Source organism: Aulonocara sp. 'chitande type north' Nkhata Bay, linkage group LG18 (assembly GCF_057382095.1).
Source record: "Aulonocara sp. 'chitande type north' Nkhata Bay isolate Kocher_YH1m ecotype deep benthic linkage group LG18, A_spYH_male_GT1.1, whole genome shotgun sequence".
Lineage (NCBI taxonomy): Eukaryota > Metazoa > Chordata > Actinopteri > Cichliformes > Cichlidae > Aulonocara > Aulonocara sp. 'chitande type north' Nkhata Bay.
In genome coordinates this window covers 34,448,846-34,469,810 of record NC_141361.1, presented here as the reverse complement: position 1 = coordinate 34,469,810, position 20,965 = coordinate 34,448,846, and positions in this window count along the sequence as shown.

Here is a 20,965-nt window from a genome sequence, read left to right as displayed (position 1 = left end):
CTAACTGTAATAGGCATATGATATGATAGGTTATTTGCTTACGCACAAAGAGGCTGAACCTAATATACAAAAGCAGTGTGGTGTGTTTTTTAGTTGAGATCTATGCAGACGGTGACGTTGTGTACTTCTCCCACACGTGTTTAATAAATCATTTTTGACTTTACTTGGCTGGTGTATTGGTGGTTTTGTTCTCAACCCCACATCAAAGAATCAGAACAGAAGTTAAACCGGTGGAAAAACAACTGCAACCCAGTCTCCCTGGAGTTCAGTCCCTTGGCTGTAAGGGTAAGGGTTATTGTGATCAGTCCAGACTATAAATGGCTGTTCAGATCTCCCCAACCAATGCCTCCACTCTTATAGGTCTTATTAAATTGCTAGGAGTTCCCGGATACCTGTGTCTCCAAAATAAACTGCTTGAAGGTGTCGGGATGGATAAGAATAGGAGAGGTGCTGAAAAGCTCTTTTAATTTTGAAAATGCTTGATGGGCCTCAGGTGATCACTGGAAGGTTTCCCCCTCTAGGGGCAAGGGTACCTAGACCTGGGGTATAGAGTACGCCTGGGGAATGTGATTGTGTGTACAGTGTCTATTTATGTCTGTCTCCACATTGGGTGAGTGTTGAGTATTTGCATATGAGAGCATGAGGGTGTGAATGGATGTTCGTATCTGTGTGTGCTTGTTTGTCTATGTCTATATGTCAGGTCGGGTATCAGACGCCACCTCTCTGGGGACATCTCAGGACCTCCAAGGTATGGAGGCCTATCTCCCCCCACCACAATGCACTCAGACATCAGTGCATTGGTGGTTCTTGGTGTCCGGGGATGGGTGTTCAGATACGCACCGGCTCACTCCTGGTGGCTGCTTGTCGGGGTCTGGAGAACTGGGCCTCGCTGGGGCCCCTTCGGGGGGTGGGGTACCCTCGTCCTCTGGCCCTGGGGCTTGGTCCACTCTGGCAACACTCGGTGGGGACAACACTCGGTGTATAAATGCTCAATCAACAATCATTTTAATCCATACAATTCTCATTACAACACTGTTGCGCACAAACCATCTGGATGGGGAGATATGCATGAAGAGGGTCACAGCAAATCTCAAAAGCATTACTCAGACTCTTATAGCCTCTGGTGGCCCCCACCTAGTCATAAAAGCCTAAACATCCACATACTTTCTAACTCTCAGTGAGCCTAAGTTATGACCTTGGCTTCCTGTGCAGTATGTTCTGTTCTTTCTTATCATAAATGATATATGATTAAAATTTCGATTATTAAATTTAAGTACCTGGGACACTTTATGTGACTCTTAAAGGATAGTATTGGGTCTAGAATGACCCCAAGATATTTAAATTCTGGAGCTAATTCAAGCTCTACTCCATCCAGAAATATGTTTGATTGCTTCAAATTTAAGGGACATTTTGTGAAGTACATGCAAACAGTTTTTGAGGTGTTCAACATTAGGCATGAGTTCTCCAGCCAGCTATGCATTAATGCCAAAGCAGCAGTAAGGTCCTTTGCCACCTGCTGGACACTTTTGGCTTGCGTATATATAACTGCATCAAGCCCCACAAGCCGACACTGACCGTGCACTCAGGGAACTGTACAGCGCGATCAGCAGCGAGGAAACCGCACACCCAGAGGCAGCGTTTATCACAGCCGGAGACTTTAATAAGGGAAACCTGAAGAAAGTCTCACCAAAACTCCATCAACACATCCTTTTCAACACACGTGGAAACCGGCTACTCGACCACTGCTACACCTCTTTCCGGGATGCGTACAAAGCCCTCCCCCGCGCCCCATTCGGCCAATCAGATCACTGCTCCATCCTGCTCCTGCCCGCCTACAGGCAGAAGCTGAAACAGGAAGCTCCAACCCGGAGGGCGGTGCACTGTTGGACGGACCAATCGGAGTCTGCGCTGCGGGACTGTTTTGATCACGCGGACTGGGAAATGTTTCACGTGGCCGCCAGAGACATTGATGAATACACAGACTCAGTCTGTGGATTTATCAGGAAATGCGTGGAAGATGTCGTCCCATCCAGAACAGTCAAATCCTTCCCAAATCAAAAACCCTGGATTAACGGAGATGTTCGCGCGGCACGGAACACCGCCTTTGCCTCCGCGAACACATCGGACTACAAACACGCACATTACCAACTCCGGAAGACGATCAAAGCAGCCAAACGTGAGTACAGGGACAGGGTGGAGCAACAGTTTGACAACCCTCGGAGTATGTGGCAGGAACTAAACACGATCACAGACTTTAGAGGGAAAACCAGCACACCGCAGACCACGGCCTCTCTGTGTGAGGATCTAAACGTATTCTACGCTAGATTCGACACAGCGAACACCATGAGACCGGACAGTGTGCGCACCGCGGATGACGTCAGTGCGCACACTGTGTCTGAGGAGGATGTGCGGAAGTGCTTCAGGAAGGTGAACGCACGCAAAGCTACTGGTCCGGACGGGATTCCCGGCCGCGTCCTCAAGTCATGCGCGGCTCAGCTGGCTGGAGTGTTCACGCACATCTTCAACCTTTCCCTCTCTCTGTCTGTAGTCCCAGCCTGCTTCAAAATGGCCACCATCGTCCCTGTACCCAAATCCTCCACCATCTCCTCATTGAACGACTGGCGACCTGTAGCCCTGACCCCCATCGTAAGCAAATGCTTCGAGAAGCTGGTCAGGGACTTCATCTGCTCTGCACTACCCGACTCACTGGACCCTCTACAGTTTGCATACCGCCACAACAGGTCCACTGATGATGCCATAGCCCTGACACTACACACTGCCCTGTCACACCTGGAGAAGAGAGACACGTATGTGAGGATGCTGTTTGTAGATTACAGCTCAGCATTCAATACCATCGTTCCCTCGAAGCTGGACAGGAAACTGCAGGATCTAGGACTGAGCAGCTCCCTCTGCAGCTGGATCCTTAGCTTCCTGTCTGACAGACGCCAGGTGGTCAGACTGGGCAGCATCACCTCATCCCCCATCACACTGAACACTGGTGCTCCACAGGGGTGTGTACTGAGCCCTCTCCTGTACTCACTCTACACCTACGACTGCACAGCCACTAACAGCTCCAACATCATTGTGAAGTTTGCGGACGACACTACAGTGGTGAGTCTTATCACCAACGGTGATGAGACGGCTTACAGGGAGGAGGTCAGCGCCCTGACCCACTGGTGTCAAGACAACCATCTCACCCTCAACGTCGCAAAGACAAAGGAGTTGATAGTGGACTTCCGGAGGTGCAGAGAAGTACACACCCCCATCACCATCAACGGCGCTGCTGTGGAGAGAGTGAGCAGCTTCCGGTTCCTTGGAGTACATCTGGCTGAGGATCTTACGTGGTCAGTACACACAAACAAAACAGTGAAGAAGGCGCAGCAGCGCCTCTTCTTTCTCAGGAGACTGAAAAGATTCGGCATGAGCCCCCGCATCCTCAGGACCTTCTATCACTGTGCCATTGAGAGCATCCTCACTGGATGCATCACCACCTGGTATGGCAACAGCACCGCCTACAACTGCAAAGCTCTCCAGCGAGTAGTGCGGTGCTCTGAACGGATAATTGGAGGTGAGCTTCCCTCCCTCCAAGACATCTACAGGAAGCGGTGCCTGAGGAAAGCGGGGAGGATCATCAAGGACTCCAGTCACCCCAGCCATAAACTGTTCAGACTGCTTCCATCAGGAAGGAGGTTCTGCAGCATCCGGTCCCGTACCAGCAGACTGAGAGACAGCTTTTTCCATCAGGCCATCAGACTGCTGAACACGTCATAGACACCTCAGCTTCACTACTGGAACTTCAACATTATGCACTCCATACTGTATATAAATGCCACTTGTTCTGCACATATTCAACTCTGTATATTTTATATATTTTATTATTATTATTATTATTATTATTATTTATTTTTTTTTTTTTACTATTTAATTTGTAAAAATGTGTATACACACACACACACACACACACACACACACACACACGTAGGAAAATATTTAGTATACACATCCAGAAATGCATACACTATTATATATTGTACATATATTTATTAGTTTCAGGTTGGCCATTCTTGTATTTTGCTCGTTTGTGTTGTTGTGTTTGCACATCTCTGTTGCTTGTGGGGCTCGCACACAAGAATTTCACTCGCATGTGCTGTGCCAGTGTGCCTGCACGTGTGATGTGACAATAAAAGTGATTTGATTTGATTTGATTTGATCATCCGCATACATTTGAGCAAATATATTTGGACAAACTTCAGGTAAGTTATTGATGAAAAGAGAAAACAAAGGCCCAAGAACGGATCCTTGAGGGACCCCTGTATCGCAGTCTGAATATGGAGATTTAACCCCGTCCAACACTACACACTGTTTCCGCTGTGAGAGATATGAGGCAAACCACTGAAGAGCCTGACTGGAGATATTAAACTGAGTCAATCTGGAGAACAATATCTGATGGTTTACAGAGTCAAAAGCCTTCTTCAGATCTAAAAATACAGCTCCAACACAGGGACTCTTGTCCAGCAAGCTCTTCAAGTTCTCCACTAACAGACACAGGGAACTATCTGTGGAGTGATGGGCCCGAAAGCTGAACTGCAATGGATGTAATGAGGGTTGGGTGTTTTCTAGGTGAGCAGTGAGACCACTTTTCAGCTATTTTAGATATAACCGGAGTATGCTTATGGGGCGATAATTAGACATATTCAAAACATGAGTTGTTGGACGTACAAGCAGATCCATATGTTCCTTTAGGAAATTTGTATTAATACCAAATGCATCAAGTGCTTTGGAATTTTTTAAACCTGTAATTAGTTTAACAACTTCAGTGTCTGAAATATGAGTGATGGTGAACAAATTTTGACCAGCATCATTCACATTATCAGAGCATGTGACTGGGTCTCCTTAGCAGATGAGATAAAGAAAGTGTTTAAGTTAGTGGCAATAGATAGAGGCTCTCTAACAATGGAGTTATTTACATAAAGTTCAATTGTATTTTTGTTTTTGTTTGAATGATGGCCAAGTAATTTATTTAGATGTTGCCAGCTAACTTTACAATTACCTTTGCCTCTTTAAATTGTATTTATAAAAAAATTAGCTTTGGCCTGTCTCAAAGTTGTTACCTTATTCCGCATTGAAGTAAATCTCTGTCTATCCAGAGTTAGACCTGTTTTCAGAACTGTTTTAGTAATTGATCTCTTGTTTTCATTAGATTCTTGCACTCTTTGTTTAACCAGGGCAAATTAAATGTTTTCTTTATTTTTTTGTCGACCTCTAGTGGAGGATGTTGATATAACATCCTTGACAATGTCAGTAAAATGACTGCTACAGAATTGTGGATCATCACTACTCAATAAAGGCTCCCAGTTAACTGATGCTAATGCTTCTGCTACATTTTGTCGCTGACTTCTTGGTATAAATTCATAAAAGGATCTCCTATTAGATGAACTATAAAAATGATGATTCTTAACCCGTGATTTTATAAGTTTTCTAGAAAATAATATGAAATTGTGATCTGAAATACCAGTGATGAGATTATAAGATTTAATAATTCGCTCTGGCTTATTACTGAAGACCAAGTCTATTTTAGTTTTAGAGTGTCTCGTTATTCTTGTGGGTTGTTCAATGTGTTGAGTATAGTTTAAAGTCTCCATTATATCCGTGAGTGTTTTTCTGTCCTTTTCACAGTCCCAGTTGACATTAAAATCTCCCATTGTATTTAAGTAATATCTGTAGTTGTTCATAAAAATTATTTTTTGCTGAAGGAGGGTGATATAAACAAATCAGCGTAAATGACATTTCTGCAGAAAGAGTGATTTTAACAGAAATGTGTTCTATGTCAACATCTTTTGGTGAACCAAGTAAAGAAGAATCCAGATGTTTTTTTATATACACAAGTATTCCTCCTCCTCTTGTTCCAATTCTATCCCTTCTGAATACTGTGTACTCTGGAAAGACAACCGCAGACTCTGGAGAAGAACTTGTGAGCCAAGATTCAGAAATACCCAAAATGGAAATATTGGAATTGCTTAGAATATGTTCCAGTTGCTCATGCTTTGGTATCAAACTGCGGATGTTAAAATGTCCACATAGAAGCCCCTTTGGTTTATTTTTAATGTCCCAAATTACTTTAGCCTGATTAAAAGTCTTGCAGACCTTTGTTCCTCTGTAACTTTTAATAGCAGGATTTCTTGCCTATTTACTGACAATGCCATGAGCATTTAATGATGGAAAACCCTTTACCGGAGACTGTGGTTGAGGCACAGCAACTGAAGTGGAGACCCAGGCAGCCAAAGTGGAAGCCCAGGCAGTTAAGGTGGAGGCCCAAGCAGCTGAAACGAAGGCCAAAGCAGCTGAGGTGGAAACCCAAATGGCAGAAGCGGAGGCCCGGAAAACAGGGGCGCATACTCTATATCACCAGCCAAAAGTAGCATAAAAGCAAGTTTCAGAATCTCCAGGGACAATTGTGATGTATTTAATTGTTCATGTTTACCTGGGGGTGGTCAAGCATGACCAAAATCCAAGAATCTCGTGAACAAAAGATGTTGACTCCATTTGGCTGGGAAAACGATATTATTGTCCAATTTTCTTGGATATGTCGAACTCCATAGAAGATAAAAATGTATAAAAACAAAAAGACAAGTTGATGTCAAGATCCAGGGGTTTTTAGATGTTTTTTCGGTGATTTTTTTGGCAAAAGCTTAGGGCCTACCAAGCTGCGTGTCTGCACCCTAGCTGCCATCTTTGGAAAGATGTAAGCTCATGAATTAAAATACATATTACTTTGCATCTTTTTCTGCCTCACAACACCAATGAATCCTGAACATGATTTGGTTTCTATCACTTTCACATCTGGTCTGTCACATGTGTTACGTTCTTAGTCTAGGCGAGTAATTAAACGCAACAAGACGTTGGCCCACTCACACACCACCCAAGCAAGAACACCAACAACGATACCTTTTAAAGTGCTAAGCAGCCATTTATTTTCTTCAGCAGTGAGCAGTGCCAAAAACAACAAACAAAACTCCCTAGTGGTCCCTACGCTTTCCTACACAAAATGAAAACCAAACAAAAGACAATTCACTTACCTAACTTTCTAAATGAAAAACAGGAGAAAGCTAGTGATGGGACGTTCTGTATCGAGGCTTCGGAGCGTGTGTCGAGTAATGGAGGGGGCGTTTCCGCGAAGCGCGTATCGAGGCTTGCTTCATTTATGGGAGGAGCTGAAAATGATGACGTCCGAAGCCTCGCTGCCCAGCTGTACCACGTGACTGGTTCATGAAGTGGTTCGAACTTTGCCGCGAGATATGACAGCGATATAAACCCCTCAGACTACATTCAAAAATGTGGGTGTTTGATGGAGAGTTGTTAGTGAGAGTTTGGAGACAGTTTGGAGGTTTATGAGAGTGAGGAGAGAATGGAGCCAGCTAAGAAGAGGAGGATGTCCTCCCCTGTGTGGGAACATTTTGATCTTATTCCTCCCAACAAGGTATGTAAATTTCTACAGAAGATGTATTTCCATGATACTGATGGTGCAATACAATTTATGTTGAGCTGTCTTGACTTTTGTACAAGGTGAAGTGTTTGCTATGTGCCAGGGAGCTGGGATATAACAACAACACCTCATCCATGCTTAGGCACTACAGAGCTTTGCATGAGAATAAGGGGAACACTGATTGTGGAGCAAGACCAGGTGAGCCATCAAATGCAGTGATAATATAGGATGCAGTAATGTTACTAAATGATATAACAATATTATACAACTGTTATAAGTTACGTGTGTGATATTTATATTTGTGCTTTATCTTTATTGTCTTTCCTCAGGAGAACAATCTCAAATAGATGAAGACCTGGTCAGCATGGTGATTGAGGACTCCCAGCCATTTAGCATTGTGGAGGACAAAGGATTCAAAAGATTTGTTAAATCATTAAATCCTAGCTATGTTCTCCCCACTAAAAAGGTCGTAAAAGCAGTGAAAATTTAGTTTTTACAGAATAAAATGTGAACAGGCAGGACTGAGGCTCAAAGCCTCAGTGTGTAGCTGTCCATACCTCAACGTTACAAAAGCACAACTACTGTCCACACCCCAACCACACCTCACCTCACAGTAAATGATAATTTCCATTTCAAGCATTTCCAAATGATCATTTTCCATACTGCCAGTATAAATATACACAGTGTACTGCCATCACTACAATATACATGTTTTACACACTCCTTTTGTTGTTGACATTTACAGGCTGTGTGCAAAATGCCACACTCTTCAAATTCATGCCAGCTATTATTTTTACGTCCAGTAGGTGTCCTGCTAGAGCAAATGAAGCTTCATGAAGCTTCGCGTTGGGGTGAACCAATTGGATGAAAAGCTTCAGTGCTTCATGGGGCTTCATCTGCCCATCACTAGAGAAAGCTTAGTCAACAAAAATGGCTTCTCACGCCTACTAAGCTGCTGCAGTGAAGGATATATACAAGGTGAACAAAACGTACGATCGCTACTTGACAAATCTATTTACAGCTATTTACAAAATTGACATAATAACGCCAGACACACACACACACGAGGTTATACTGGCTAACCACTTTGTCAAAGAAAACTCTACACTGCAACAAATCAACACACAGGTTCTTGGTTGAGTGGTGGAGGTTAGGAGAGAGGGGGGCCAGGTGGCTGTCATCCGGTAGTTAAGTACTGGAGGTGATCAACCAATTATCCAATCCGAGGATAGGCAGAGACTCCACCCAGATACCTAGCAGGCACGCCCAGGTGTCCACCTCCTAAGAGAGAAAAGGGGAAAAAACCCACAGCCATTCTCTGGTGGGAGGAGTAACACAAAACAAACACAACACTGGATCATAACACATGATTGTCTCCTCAAAACACTTCCGGTGTGTTTGATCGGATCATGGCCAAGCTTGAAACCTGGACCCCCTGTAGCCAGTTACCAAGATTACATAAAGTACCCTCAGAAGGTCTGCTAGATGATGTTAATGCAGCACTACGGATGATACCTACAGCTACAATTCCTGACACTAACAAGCTGATCTATATCTACAATACGGCAGCAGTGATCAGTGAGATGTTTGGCTACAAGTTGAACAGCCACAAGGGGCAGTACCCTCCATGGAGAAGGAGGCTAGAGGGCAAGATCAAAGTAGCACGGAGGGAGGTTAGCCAACTATCGGAGTTGCAGAAAGGCGCGATGAGGAAGGTGCCTAAGAAATACAGCAAGCTGTCCATACCTGAGGCCTTGGAAACTGCCAAGCAACGACTCACAGCCTTGGCCAGCCGCTTGAGGAGGTACAGATTGCCAAGATGGCGCCGAGTATGGCAGCCTTGTCGCGAGCTCCCCCAAGCAACAGCTTTTTTCTGTGTTTAATTTTACTTTTCCTTCATTTTTTCGCGAGTAGCACATGTCTCCTTGTGTACGACCGACAAACCTTACTGGACATAAAAGACGGTTTTTCTTATAACTTTCCGGAGTTCAAGTTTTGCAACACGGACCCTCCGTTCGCAGACCCCCCATTCATCTCACCTGAGACGCCTTTGTTCTCTGGCCCTGGAACCCGCAAACGCCGACGCAGAGGGAGAAGATCTGGCGTTCTGGTTCGACTGAGACGGCACACTAACAGACCACCGTTACCCAGTTTATTATTGGCTAATGTGCAGTCTCTGGAGAACAAGCTGTGCGATCTTCGGGCACGGATCTCATTCCAGCGAGAGATGCGGGACTGCTGCGTGATCTGCCTCACAGAAACCTGGCTATCGGACAAGGTACCGGACTCCGCAATACAACTACCGGGGTTCTCCGTGCATTAATCGGAGCACTAGGTGCGGTGACTCCCAAGCTAGGCGAGTGGCTCCAGCAGATCCCGGGAATAACATCGGAGATCTCTGTCCAGAGGAGCGCCGTCCTGGGAACAGCTAAGATACTGCGCAGGACCCTCAAGCTCCCAGGCCTCTGGTAGAGGACCGAGCTTGAAGGATAAACTGCCCGCAGGGGACGAGCGTTGATTTTTTAAAAAATATGTACATTTGTATATATATATTTATATATAAAGAAAAATGTGGTATTACTTTGAATTAAGACTCACTTTATTTAGAACAGAGCTAAAGTGTTTTTTTAAGGTCCTTTGCTGCCCTCCAGTGACTTATAGAAAATACTGGGAGACTGATGTTGTCAAGCATTTTTGCTGAAGTCAAATTCAATATAACCATAAAAACCCCCAAAACAACAAAAGCTAATATGTTTTTTATACTCTATTATAGATACAATATAGGTTCATGAGATTTACTAATCATTGCATTCTGTTATCATTTATGTTTTACACAGTATCCAAGCTTTGTTGGAACTGGGGTTGTAATTTAAAGACCAGGACCAAATGCTCAGAAAAACCATAATATGAATACTGAAAATCTGTGTGATCTATGCTATTAAAATTATTAGTAATATAATAAGCAAGTCAACCTATAAAGCCACAACTGACACTTCAGTGGATATATGCCACGATTGCTTTCTGTTTATATGGGCATTTTTTCCATTGAGTTAACACTTGTTCTGCTACCTGATGTGTTTTGAGTATGTCAAACCAGAAGGACTAAATCATGGCCGGCTGGACAGATTGTGTCTTTTGGTTGGCTTAGAAATGCCTCATGCTGCAAAAATAAATATGCACTTAAAGGTGCAAGTCATGTCAGAAGTATGGGGACAATTTCACAGCACACAACTGGGGGAACCATTGATCCAGCATGATTTAAATTCATATAAAAGCAATAAAATACCATCTGCAGTGTCTGTGCAGAATGTAATAATTTCTGTTAATTGAGGAAAAGTTTGTTAATCAAACACAGTAAATCACAGGGAACATTGCCATCATCTTAACAGCTGAAAGACTGCAGTAGCTGGTTACAGTTAGATGCTGTTTTAGACTTCTTGTCTTGATGCATGCACAATCATCCAGGTATGGAAATCCCAAAAAGTTAATTCTGTTCATCTGTACGTAGCGTTTTAGTGGGAGAAAGCTTTCCTGACTCATCCAAGTGACTTCTTCAGTCTCAGCTGACCACAGGTTTCCCCAACCTTTAGACAGTACATTTACATAATGACTGAAGTCAAGTTATCTTTATTTATATAGCACATTTAAAAGACATCAAGTGTCGGCCAAAGTGCTCAACAGAGGGATAATATAATAAAAAGAATTAAAATAAGTAAAAGGAAAACATTATAGAAAACACTGTAAGACATCCATATGTTTGTAAAAAATATGTGTACATGCAAATATGAACATACATATACAAAAATGTACACATTCACACACAATGACACATACGTGAACATAAAATACATGTATAACAATGGGCTGTGAGCTTTCCGCTCTTCAGGAACTCTCTCTGCAGGAGGGGGAGATACAGGAGAGGTGGAGGAAGATCTCAGCCTGGGCGTCCATTCAGAATCAGAGAATCAGAATCAGAAACTTTATTGTCATTGTCACGAGAACAACGAAATGAAGAACGGTCCCCGATCATTGCATCATCCCTAGCAATATCAAAATATAAATAAAATAATAATAATAATAAATAAAATTTATAATAAATAAAACAATAAAATTCAACAAATAAAATAGATAGAATACTTAAAATACTAATAAGATGTAACAGTAAAACATTTACATACATTCCCACACACATGCTTCAGACTGTGCATAGATTAACACCAGAGTGGTGTGATGGACATTTTTTTGTAGTATTCAGATGTGTTATTGCAGTTGGATAACAGCTGTGTTTGAGTCTATTAGTCCTTGCTCTGATTGCCCTGTACCGTCTGCCTGAGGGCAACAGTTCGAACAGGGAGTGGCCAGGATGTGAGGTGTCTTTTCTGATGTTTTGGGCCTTTTTAAAACAGTGGGCGTTGTGTAGAACTTCCAGTGTGGGGAGAGGGCAGCCAGTGATCTTTTGGGTGGTGTTAATGATCCCTTGGAGTGCTTTCCTCTGAGCCCCTGTGCAGCTAGTGTATCAAATACATATGCAGTAAGTTAGAACACTCTCAATGGTGGCTCTGTAGAAGGACACCAGCAGTTTCTGTGTGATGTTATTCCTCCTGAGAATTCTCAGGAAGTACAGTCTCTGTTGGGCCTTTTTCAGCAGCTCGGAGGTGTTCACACTCCAGGAAAGGTTCTCCTCTATATTGACTCCCAGGAAGCGGAAGCTTGCCACCCTTTCTACACAGTCCCCATTTATGAATAGTGGTTGGATCTCTGCCTTTTTCCTTCTGAAATCTATTATGAGTTCTTTGGTTTTTGAAGTGTTGAGGAGGAGGTTATTGGCCTTACACCATGACGTCAGCTGCTCCACCTCGTCTCTGTACGTAGACTCGTCTCCCTTGGAAATGAGCCCCACCACTGTGGTGTCATCTGCAAATTTCACAAAGATGTTGCTGTGGTGGTGAGGAGTGCAGTCGTGTGTGTAGAGAGAGTAGAGCAGTGGACTGAGCACACAGCCCTGGGGTGAGCCAGTGCTGAGACCCAGGGCTGAGGATGTGTGATGGCCAACTCTGACTCTCTGTCTACGGCCCGAGAGGAAGCTGTTGATCCACATGCAGGTGCTGTATGGAAGCCCCAGGTCTTGTAGCTTGGCCACCAGTTTGTGTGGAAGGATGGTGTTAAAAGCTGAGCAGTAATCCACGAAGAGCATCCGCACATAGCTACCATGCTCTTCCAGGTGAGTTAATGCAGCATGGAGTGCTGTGGCTACAGCGTCTTCCGTGGACCGGTTTGCTCTGTAGGCAAACTGGTGTGGATCCAGGCTGCGGGGCAGGGCTGCTGTGATGTGTCTGCGGACCAGCTTCTCAAAGCATTTCATTACCACTGGGGTGAGTGCCACCGGTCTGTAGTCATTCAGGCCGGTGATGTGGGGCTTCTTACACAGCAAATTCAAAAGTGTTAAATGTTTGGTGTTAATAGTCTTCTTGCAAAAGTAGAGTTAATTTTACTCTAAGCAGAGTCACATTCTTTTAATGTAACTCTGAGGTGTAAAATGATAGTAGTTAAAATCGAGTGTTAAAAATGAGTGTTTCTCTGTCAAATCTGGAGGTGTTACAATGGAAACATTAACTCTTGACCTCTTAACTCTGAACTCCTAGAGGGGCTATGACACCAACAGAGTAAATTCACAGACTCCGCCCCCAGCACGGCTCCAATCGAAGCTGAAGTGAAGCCGTTTCAGAACATTTTGCTCTACATATTCGAGTTGTTTGCCATGCTTGGTAAGTCATTTTTTCAAATATTGTTTCAATTATTATTATGAGCTTTTACTTCTGTGGCTCTTTGGAGTTGAGACAAAGCTGTGTGGAAGGCAGTAGCCATGTTGCTCGGTGATAGCATAATATTCTGTTTTAGCTAGCTGAAAGGTATTGTTTGCAGGCAAATACCACAGCCTTGAAAAAAAGCTTGCATGTGAATTTTCAGTCAAACTTTTGGTCAAATACACCTAAAACAATGTCTAGAATGTGAAATGTTGGTATAATGGTGCTACTTGAAGCCTGAAAACGATCGCCCATAAAAAAAAACGAGCAAACAGCAGTAGCAGACGTCCTGACTGGATTCTACGTTAGCATAGATCCCTCCAGAATTTTGTGCACACGGTTTAGGTAAAAATGAAAAAGGTTGAGGTTTTACATTTAGTTCAGTATTACCTGTTGCCTGTGTCCTTGTCTTTTGGGAAAATACTTTACACAAGTAATGGCTCAAAGAGGATTCCTTTTTTTTTTTTTTTTACTGTGCTGCAATTGTTTACTGGATTATTTGTGCCGTTAATTAGTGTCAACTAATTTGTATTCAATCTCCGCACAGGATATGCTTGTGAAGATGGAATATGAGGGAGAGCAGAAGTGCGTTGAAGTTCCACAAAGGGATGAATGAAGGACATGCATATTGTATTGAAGAAATAAGTGATGAGAATGCTGTTTTTTGCATTTACCAGTTCGCCTATGTCAGACCTTTTGATAAACAAAATTCTAATGAAAGTGAGAACATGTATACTGTTACATCTTTCAGAAAATGTTTTGAAATTGTGGTGCACAGTTCAGAATAAATGTTTTTCAAAAACCATTGCATCTTTTTAGTAAATGTTTATTTCCAAAAGAAATTTCTAGAAGTTCAGAACAGTAAAATTCCTGCTTTTTAGAATGAATTAGAAGATAACTCTTACGTAGTTAAACTAAAATACTCTTTGAGAGTTAATATATAAACTCTTAACACCCAGTGTTAAATTATCAACTCCAGACAGATTTGGTGTTTAACACTAAATCAGAGTTAACGTACCAACTCTCCAAAAAGAGTTAAATTAACACTCTCTGGTGTGGACCCATATAGACACTTTAATAGTGTTGAAATCAAATCCGACAGTGTTAATTTGGACATGCTGGATTTGCTGTGTAGGCAAGGGGACTATGGTGGAGGACTTCAGGCAGAGTGGGACAGTCGCCTGTGCGAGGGATTTGTTGAAGATCCTGGTGAAGATCCCAGCCAGCTGTTCTGCACAATCCCTCAATATTCGACCTGGCACACCATCAGGACCCGCCGCCTTCCTCGGGTTAACAGCCTGCAGCATGCGCCTCACCTCGTGCTCTTCCAGGGTGAGGGTGGTGCTGCTATGGGTGGCGTGTTGCTGCTGTGGCTCCAATACCTCCGGTACCCTGGTCTCAAAGCGGGCGAAGAAGATATTCAGCTCCTCTGCCAGCTCCAGGTCACCGTCCGCAGCTCCGAGATTGATCTCATAATTATATAGTGTCTTATGTAGTCTGGAAGATGAGTGGATGGTGGGGTGGGTGCAGTTTTCTCTGTGGTGGGGTTGGGTGGACTGTCCCGGGCTCTGTGGGGCCGGGCGGCGCTGCTGCACTGGGCCCCGGTCTGGATGGGCCTGGGCCCCCTTTCCCTGGCGGGTCGCGGAGTATGGGGGTGCCTACTGGGGTCAGCGGGGGAGCTGGCCCCAGGGAAGGGTCACTTGCCCCTCCCTTCCTTCCCTCCCTATCTCCAGCTGCCTCCCTCTTCCCGCTCCACCACAACCACCCACACATGCAGGGCCTTGGAGTAGGGGTGTGTCACCAGGGTGCAGAGGAGGCTACCCCCCCTCTGTCCCCTTCTGGCTGCCCCTGCCTCAATTTTATCCCACAACTTAGACATTCACATTACTCACACTCTCATTACACATACATATAGGATCTTGGGGGTGGGCACGATGCACGGAGTCCAAAGTACCATCAGGGTGTACACCCCACCCCTGGCGTCGTTGCCCACCTCTCAATTTTAAATACATGTAGACATTGAGGGCTAGCAGGAGGGACCATGCGCTTACCTGCTGCTCTCTGGCAGGTAGCTCCATGCCCTCCTGGGTTTAAATGCACCTTAGAACACACATGCATCAACACTACATATGAGCGGGTGGAGGGAGGTTTGGAGTCTTCTCTCACTAGGAGGAGGAGTTGGCTGTCCGACTGCGGTCTGGAGTGTGGGGCCTCCCTGCTGCTGCGGAGTCGGGGCGGTCTGCCTCCCCCCACCGCAGGGAAAAGGGTAACACCACCTGGGTCTGGGTGCAGTTCCCCCCTCCAGGGGCAAGGGTACCTAGACCCGGTTCGTAGAGTACGCTTGGGGAGTGTGATCGTGTGTACAGCGTCTCTTCATGTCTGTCTCCACGTTGGTTGAGTGTGGAGTAAGTGCATATGAGAGCATGAGGGTGGGAATGGATGTTTGTATCTGTGTGTGCCTGTATGTCTGTGTCTATATGTCAGGTTGGGTATCAGACGCCACCTCTCTGGGGACATCTCAGGCCCTCCAAGGTTTGGAGGCCTATCTCCCACCACCACCACTCCCCCTGCCAGTGGCGGACTCCCTCAGACATCGGTGCGTTGGTGGTTCTTTGTGTCCGGGGATGGGCGTCCAGGTACACACCGGCTCACTCCTTGGTGGCTGCTTGTTGGGGCCTGGAGCCTGGGGCTCGCTCGGGCCACTTCGGAGGTGGGGTGACCCCGGCCTCTCGGCCTGGGGCTCGGTCACTCAGGCACAGCTGGCTGCCGGCGGAGCTCACGGGCGCGTCACTGCAACTCCCCCTGGCTTCTGCTCCGCGGCTGCTGAGTGAGCCCTCATCTGGGACTCTCCTCAGCTCTTTCTGGGACAGTGGCGCGGCTGCCCCTCTGTTGGTCTTCCTTGGTCTCTTGTGTTCTGGGGGCCTCTGGATGTCTGGAGTTTTGATCTCCTCCATACCTGCTTCATGCCCTGGAGGACGGGGCTGTGGCCCCCCCACACCCTCTATCAGATCATTACATGAAGGAACCTTTTATTTATTTATTTATTTATTTATTTTACCTTTTAAAAACAAGCGCGTCCATGCTCACAGGTGTACACACGGGTGATCACACCCACAAACTACACCCTTTTTGGCTCCTACCTCAAAGCACACTGTGTTCTGTTGATCTTATGTGCTGCAACAGTGATCACAAAACGGTGTATAACTGAACACAATAGTGCAATTTTTAACCAGGTCTTCCCATTAACACCTGACCTGCCCAGAGGGTCAGTCAATGAGCTCGTCAATAGCTTCAATGCTAACATGTTAAATGTAATGGACACTATTGCTCCCATTAAGGTGAAGGTTATCTCTGGAAGGAAAAAGTCTCCATGGAGAAACTCCACACTGGTGAAAAATGAAAAAAGAGAGTGTAGGAAAGCTGAGCGCAGATGGAGAAAAACAAACCTCCAGGTTCATTATGACATTTATAAAGAGAAACTTCACAATTATAATTTACAACTGAGGAATGCAAGGAGGTCCTACTTCTCTGACATCATCACTAAAAACAGCCATAATGCTCGGGTCTTATTTTCTACAGTTGACAGGCTAACAAACCCTCCTGTGTCAGTGGCAGCTGAACTTCATTCGACCATGGCCTGCAATGACTTTGCCAAATTCTTCACTGAAAAAAATCCAAAAAATTAGACAAGCAATTGGTACATCAACAGCAGATCCAGGATATGTACTGTGTCCACCAAAAAACTGTTTAAACACCATGAAACAGTTTCAACCTATTAACAGCAAAGACCTGGAGGACATCTTAGGTCAACTGAACTCCTCCTCCTGCTGTTTAGATGTCCTGCCAACAAGTTTTTTCAAAAAGGTCTCAAAGACTTTAGAGTCAGACCTGTTACAGATCGTCAACTTTTCTTTATTATCAGGTGTGTTTCCAGAATCACTAAAAACTGCTGTAATCAAACCTATACTGAAAAAGGACAATCTTGACAAGACACAAATGAACAACTACAGGCCGATCTCAAATCTCCCGTTTTTAAGTAAGATCATTGAAAAAGCAGTTTCCCAACAGCTCAGTTACTTCTTAAAACAGAATAATTGCTACGATGCCTTCCAGTCAGGTTTTAGACAGAACCACAGCACTGAAACCGCTCTGACCAAAGTGTTTAATGACATATGTCTGAATACAGACAGTGGAAAAATGTCAGTCCTAGTTTTACTGGATCTCAGTGCAGCATTTGATACAGTTGACCACAACATATTACTCAAACGACTGGAGAACTGGACAGGTCTTTCAGGAACTGTACTAAACTGGTTCAAAACATACGTAGAAAACAGGAAATACTTTGTATCAATAGGTAACTTCACATCTGAGCAGACAAGTATCACATGTGGAGTTCCCCAAGGTTCCATCTTGGGACCCCTTCTGTTTAACATCTACATGCTCCCACTGGCACAGATTATAAACAACAACAAAATAAACTATCACAGCTATGCAGATGACACACAAATATATATCACAATGTCACCAGGAGACCGAGGCCCTGTACAGGCTCTTGGTAAATGCATTGAGGAAATCAATGACTGGTTGTGCCACAATTTTCTCCAGCTAAACAAAAACAAAACTGAGGTAATAGTCTTTGGCGCCAAAGAAAAACGATTACAGGTCACCAGAGAACTTCAATCTATACATCTAAAAACCACAAACCAGGCGAGAAATTTGGGTGTAGTGATGGATGCAGACCTAAACTTAGAAAAACACATTAAGACAATAACAAAGTCAGCTTACTATCACCTCAAGAATATATCAAGGATAAAAGATCTGATGTCTCAACAGGACCTGGAAAAACTAGTCCATGCATTCATCTTTAGTAGGCTTGATTACTGTAACAGCATCTTTACAGGTCTACCTAAAAAATCAGTCAGACAACTACAGCTCATTCAGAACTCTGCTGCTCGAGTCCTCACTAAGACCAAAAAAGTGGACCACATCAGTCCAGCTCTGAGGTCCTTACACTGGCTGCCTGTCCGTCAGAGGATAGACTTTAAAGTTCTGATGCTGGCCTATAAAGCTCTGAATGGTTTAGGACCAAAATACATCAATGACCTCCTGACCCAGTATGAACCATCCAGATCCCTCAGGTCATCTGGATCCGGTCTTTTATCAGTTCCCAGAGTCAGAACCAGACACGGTCAAGCTGCATTCAGCTTTTATGCTCCTTATATCTGGAACAAACTCCCAGAAAGCCTCAGATCAGCTGAAACACTCAGTTTATTTAAATCCAGGTTGAAGACTCACCTATTCTCAGCTGCAAGGTCCCAAGGATCAGGTGGGGCACCCTGTGGCTCATTGTCAAAAACGGCAAAAATATTCTCTGCTCAGGGAATTGAAGGGGAATGATAAAACAGGAAATGCTAACACTGTGGTACACTCAAACCCAGGCCTGGTCACCTGTTTGCCTGTCGGTGACCTAAAGTAACATAGTCAATTCTGATAGTTGAGAAGGAGACTGACCATCACTCAGCTCGCTGCAAAACATTCCCATCAGTAGCCAGCAAGCTGCAATATATGGATATCAAGAAATGTTGAAATTAAATGGTCCAGAAATGAGCCACCCCACATCCTAGATGCTATCTAGAATGCGGATACGCCCCTCCTCCTTTCTTCACTTCCCCTTAGTGCTGCCCAATTCTTGGCCTCTAGTCTCCTTTTTCATGGAGGGTACTGCTCCTTGTGGCTGCTCATCTTGTAGCCAAGCATCTCAGGGATCACTGCTGCCATGGTGTAAATCAGCTCCGGGGTTTTGGTGACGATCGCAGCAGTATCAACTCAATTTATTTTGAGTTGTTGCCCATCTTAAGGGCGATCATACCAAAGCCAGTTACTGCGGTCACAAACATGACCTTTGTTCAAAATCTCGTCAGAACAGTGCATGAGACCAGGGGATTTGCTAGGAAGCCCTGAAAACCCTTATAGATATACAAACAAAATGCATGGTATTTGATAGATGCGGGCAGTATGACAGATGTTCTGATAGTTAAACATAATTCACATGCTAGAGAGAGTTCATTAAAAGTGAAGCATAATACTGAGTTCTGGTTATCCCTTGGGGGTATTAATTTAGAGTCATTTAGATTAATGTAGTTAATCCACCACAGGTAGCATAAATAGAGCTAATTAGCCTGGAGGTTGTTATCATGTAATCTTTATTTTGTACTTATTTGATATTAATTCAAGGTATCTGTGTACTTTTGCATGGGCATATTTTAGGTCATCGCATATGTAGTTGAGGAATTTAGGATTAATAGTTGCAGAGTAAGGTGAAAGGACTAAGACAAAATAGTGAAAAACACAAACAAGGGGGAACTGTTGGGGTTATTGTTCTTTACCTTTTATTCTAGATAAACAAACACACACATACACACCTAAACACAAATATAACCTCATATAGGCACGAGCACACAGACAGAGATATGCACCCCCACCTATACACACTGCCACACATCACCTCATATCAGCATAGAACACACAGGATTGACACAAGCGTCAACATACTGTTAGACATATAAAGAACTTTCATCTTTGGGCATGTTTGAGGTTCAATGTAGAGTTCTGGTTTCTGTAATCATAAAGTTGTTATAAGAGGTGAGCATACATCATATTACATGTGGACTTGCAATGTCTCTGTAATGGCACCAGCAGGTCAGGTCAGGAAGCACCCACCAAAGAGTAGTGATGCCCTATCTTAGAGATAACTTTATGTGTTATCAGATGTATGGAGGTATAAATGTGCAGAGGCTTTTTTAATTAATAAATAAATTTTTTAATCAGTGGTGCCATAAGGGTTAGGATGCGTGTTTTAGGGTTAGCACCTTGTATCTTTTTTTATGTACCATGTGGACACTCCAGAATGTTATATTCAGATTGGACAATCTGCAAAGTGCCTGAAAATAGGTGGATGGATCTTTGTTGGGAAAAAAAAAATCAAAGTATTTGATATATGAAGCTAAAATTCCAAAGCAATCATGCATGTTCAAGAATCAAGCTAGTTTAGAAAACATTCTAAAAACATGATGATTTGAAATGGTGATCCAGATGTTGAAAATGAAAAATATGCACATTTTTTACAAAAAACAATTTCTGAGTTATCAGTACCATCTCGAATCCTCTGATATTTGTTCCATTTGCCAAAAAAATTTAAGTGGGTTGAAAATCATTTCTTGAAAAGTTGATATTTGAAGCTTTAGAAAACTTTTTTTTTTTGCAAATCTGAGACCGTCAAACAGAAGGCCCATGCTGATTTGATATTGACCCTGCTGTCATTTTCTATTTTTATCTATTTTAGTCTGATGTTACTTACAGTAAAAGTAGGTTTTAGGCATACATTTGTACAACCTTTTCTTTCACGAAATGCTTTTCATGTGATATCAGCCCAGGGTGTTAACTTAAAGAAGCTTATCATGAATGAGGAAAAACCCCCAAATAAAATAAGGATAAGTAAGAAGGATCAGAGCTTTATTCCATTACTATTTGAAGCTTATTTTATTCCAATTTGCCACTTTAAAGTAATACGTAAACCATCCATATAAAACACTATTTTTAAATTCCTTGAAATTTTATGTGGAAAGATTACTGAACTAGATCTAAAACAACCGGGGGTATAATTGATAAAATGTTTTAA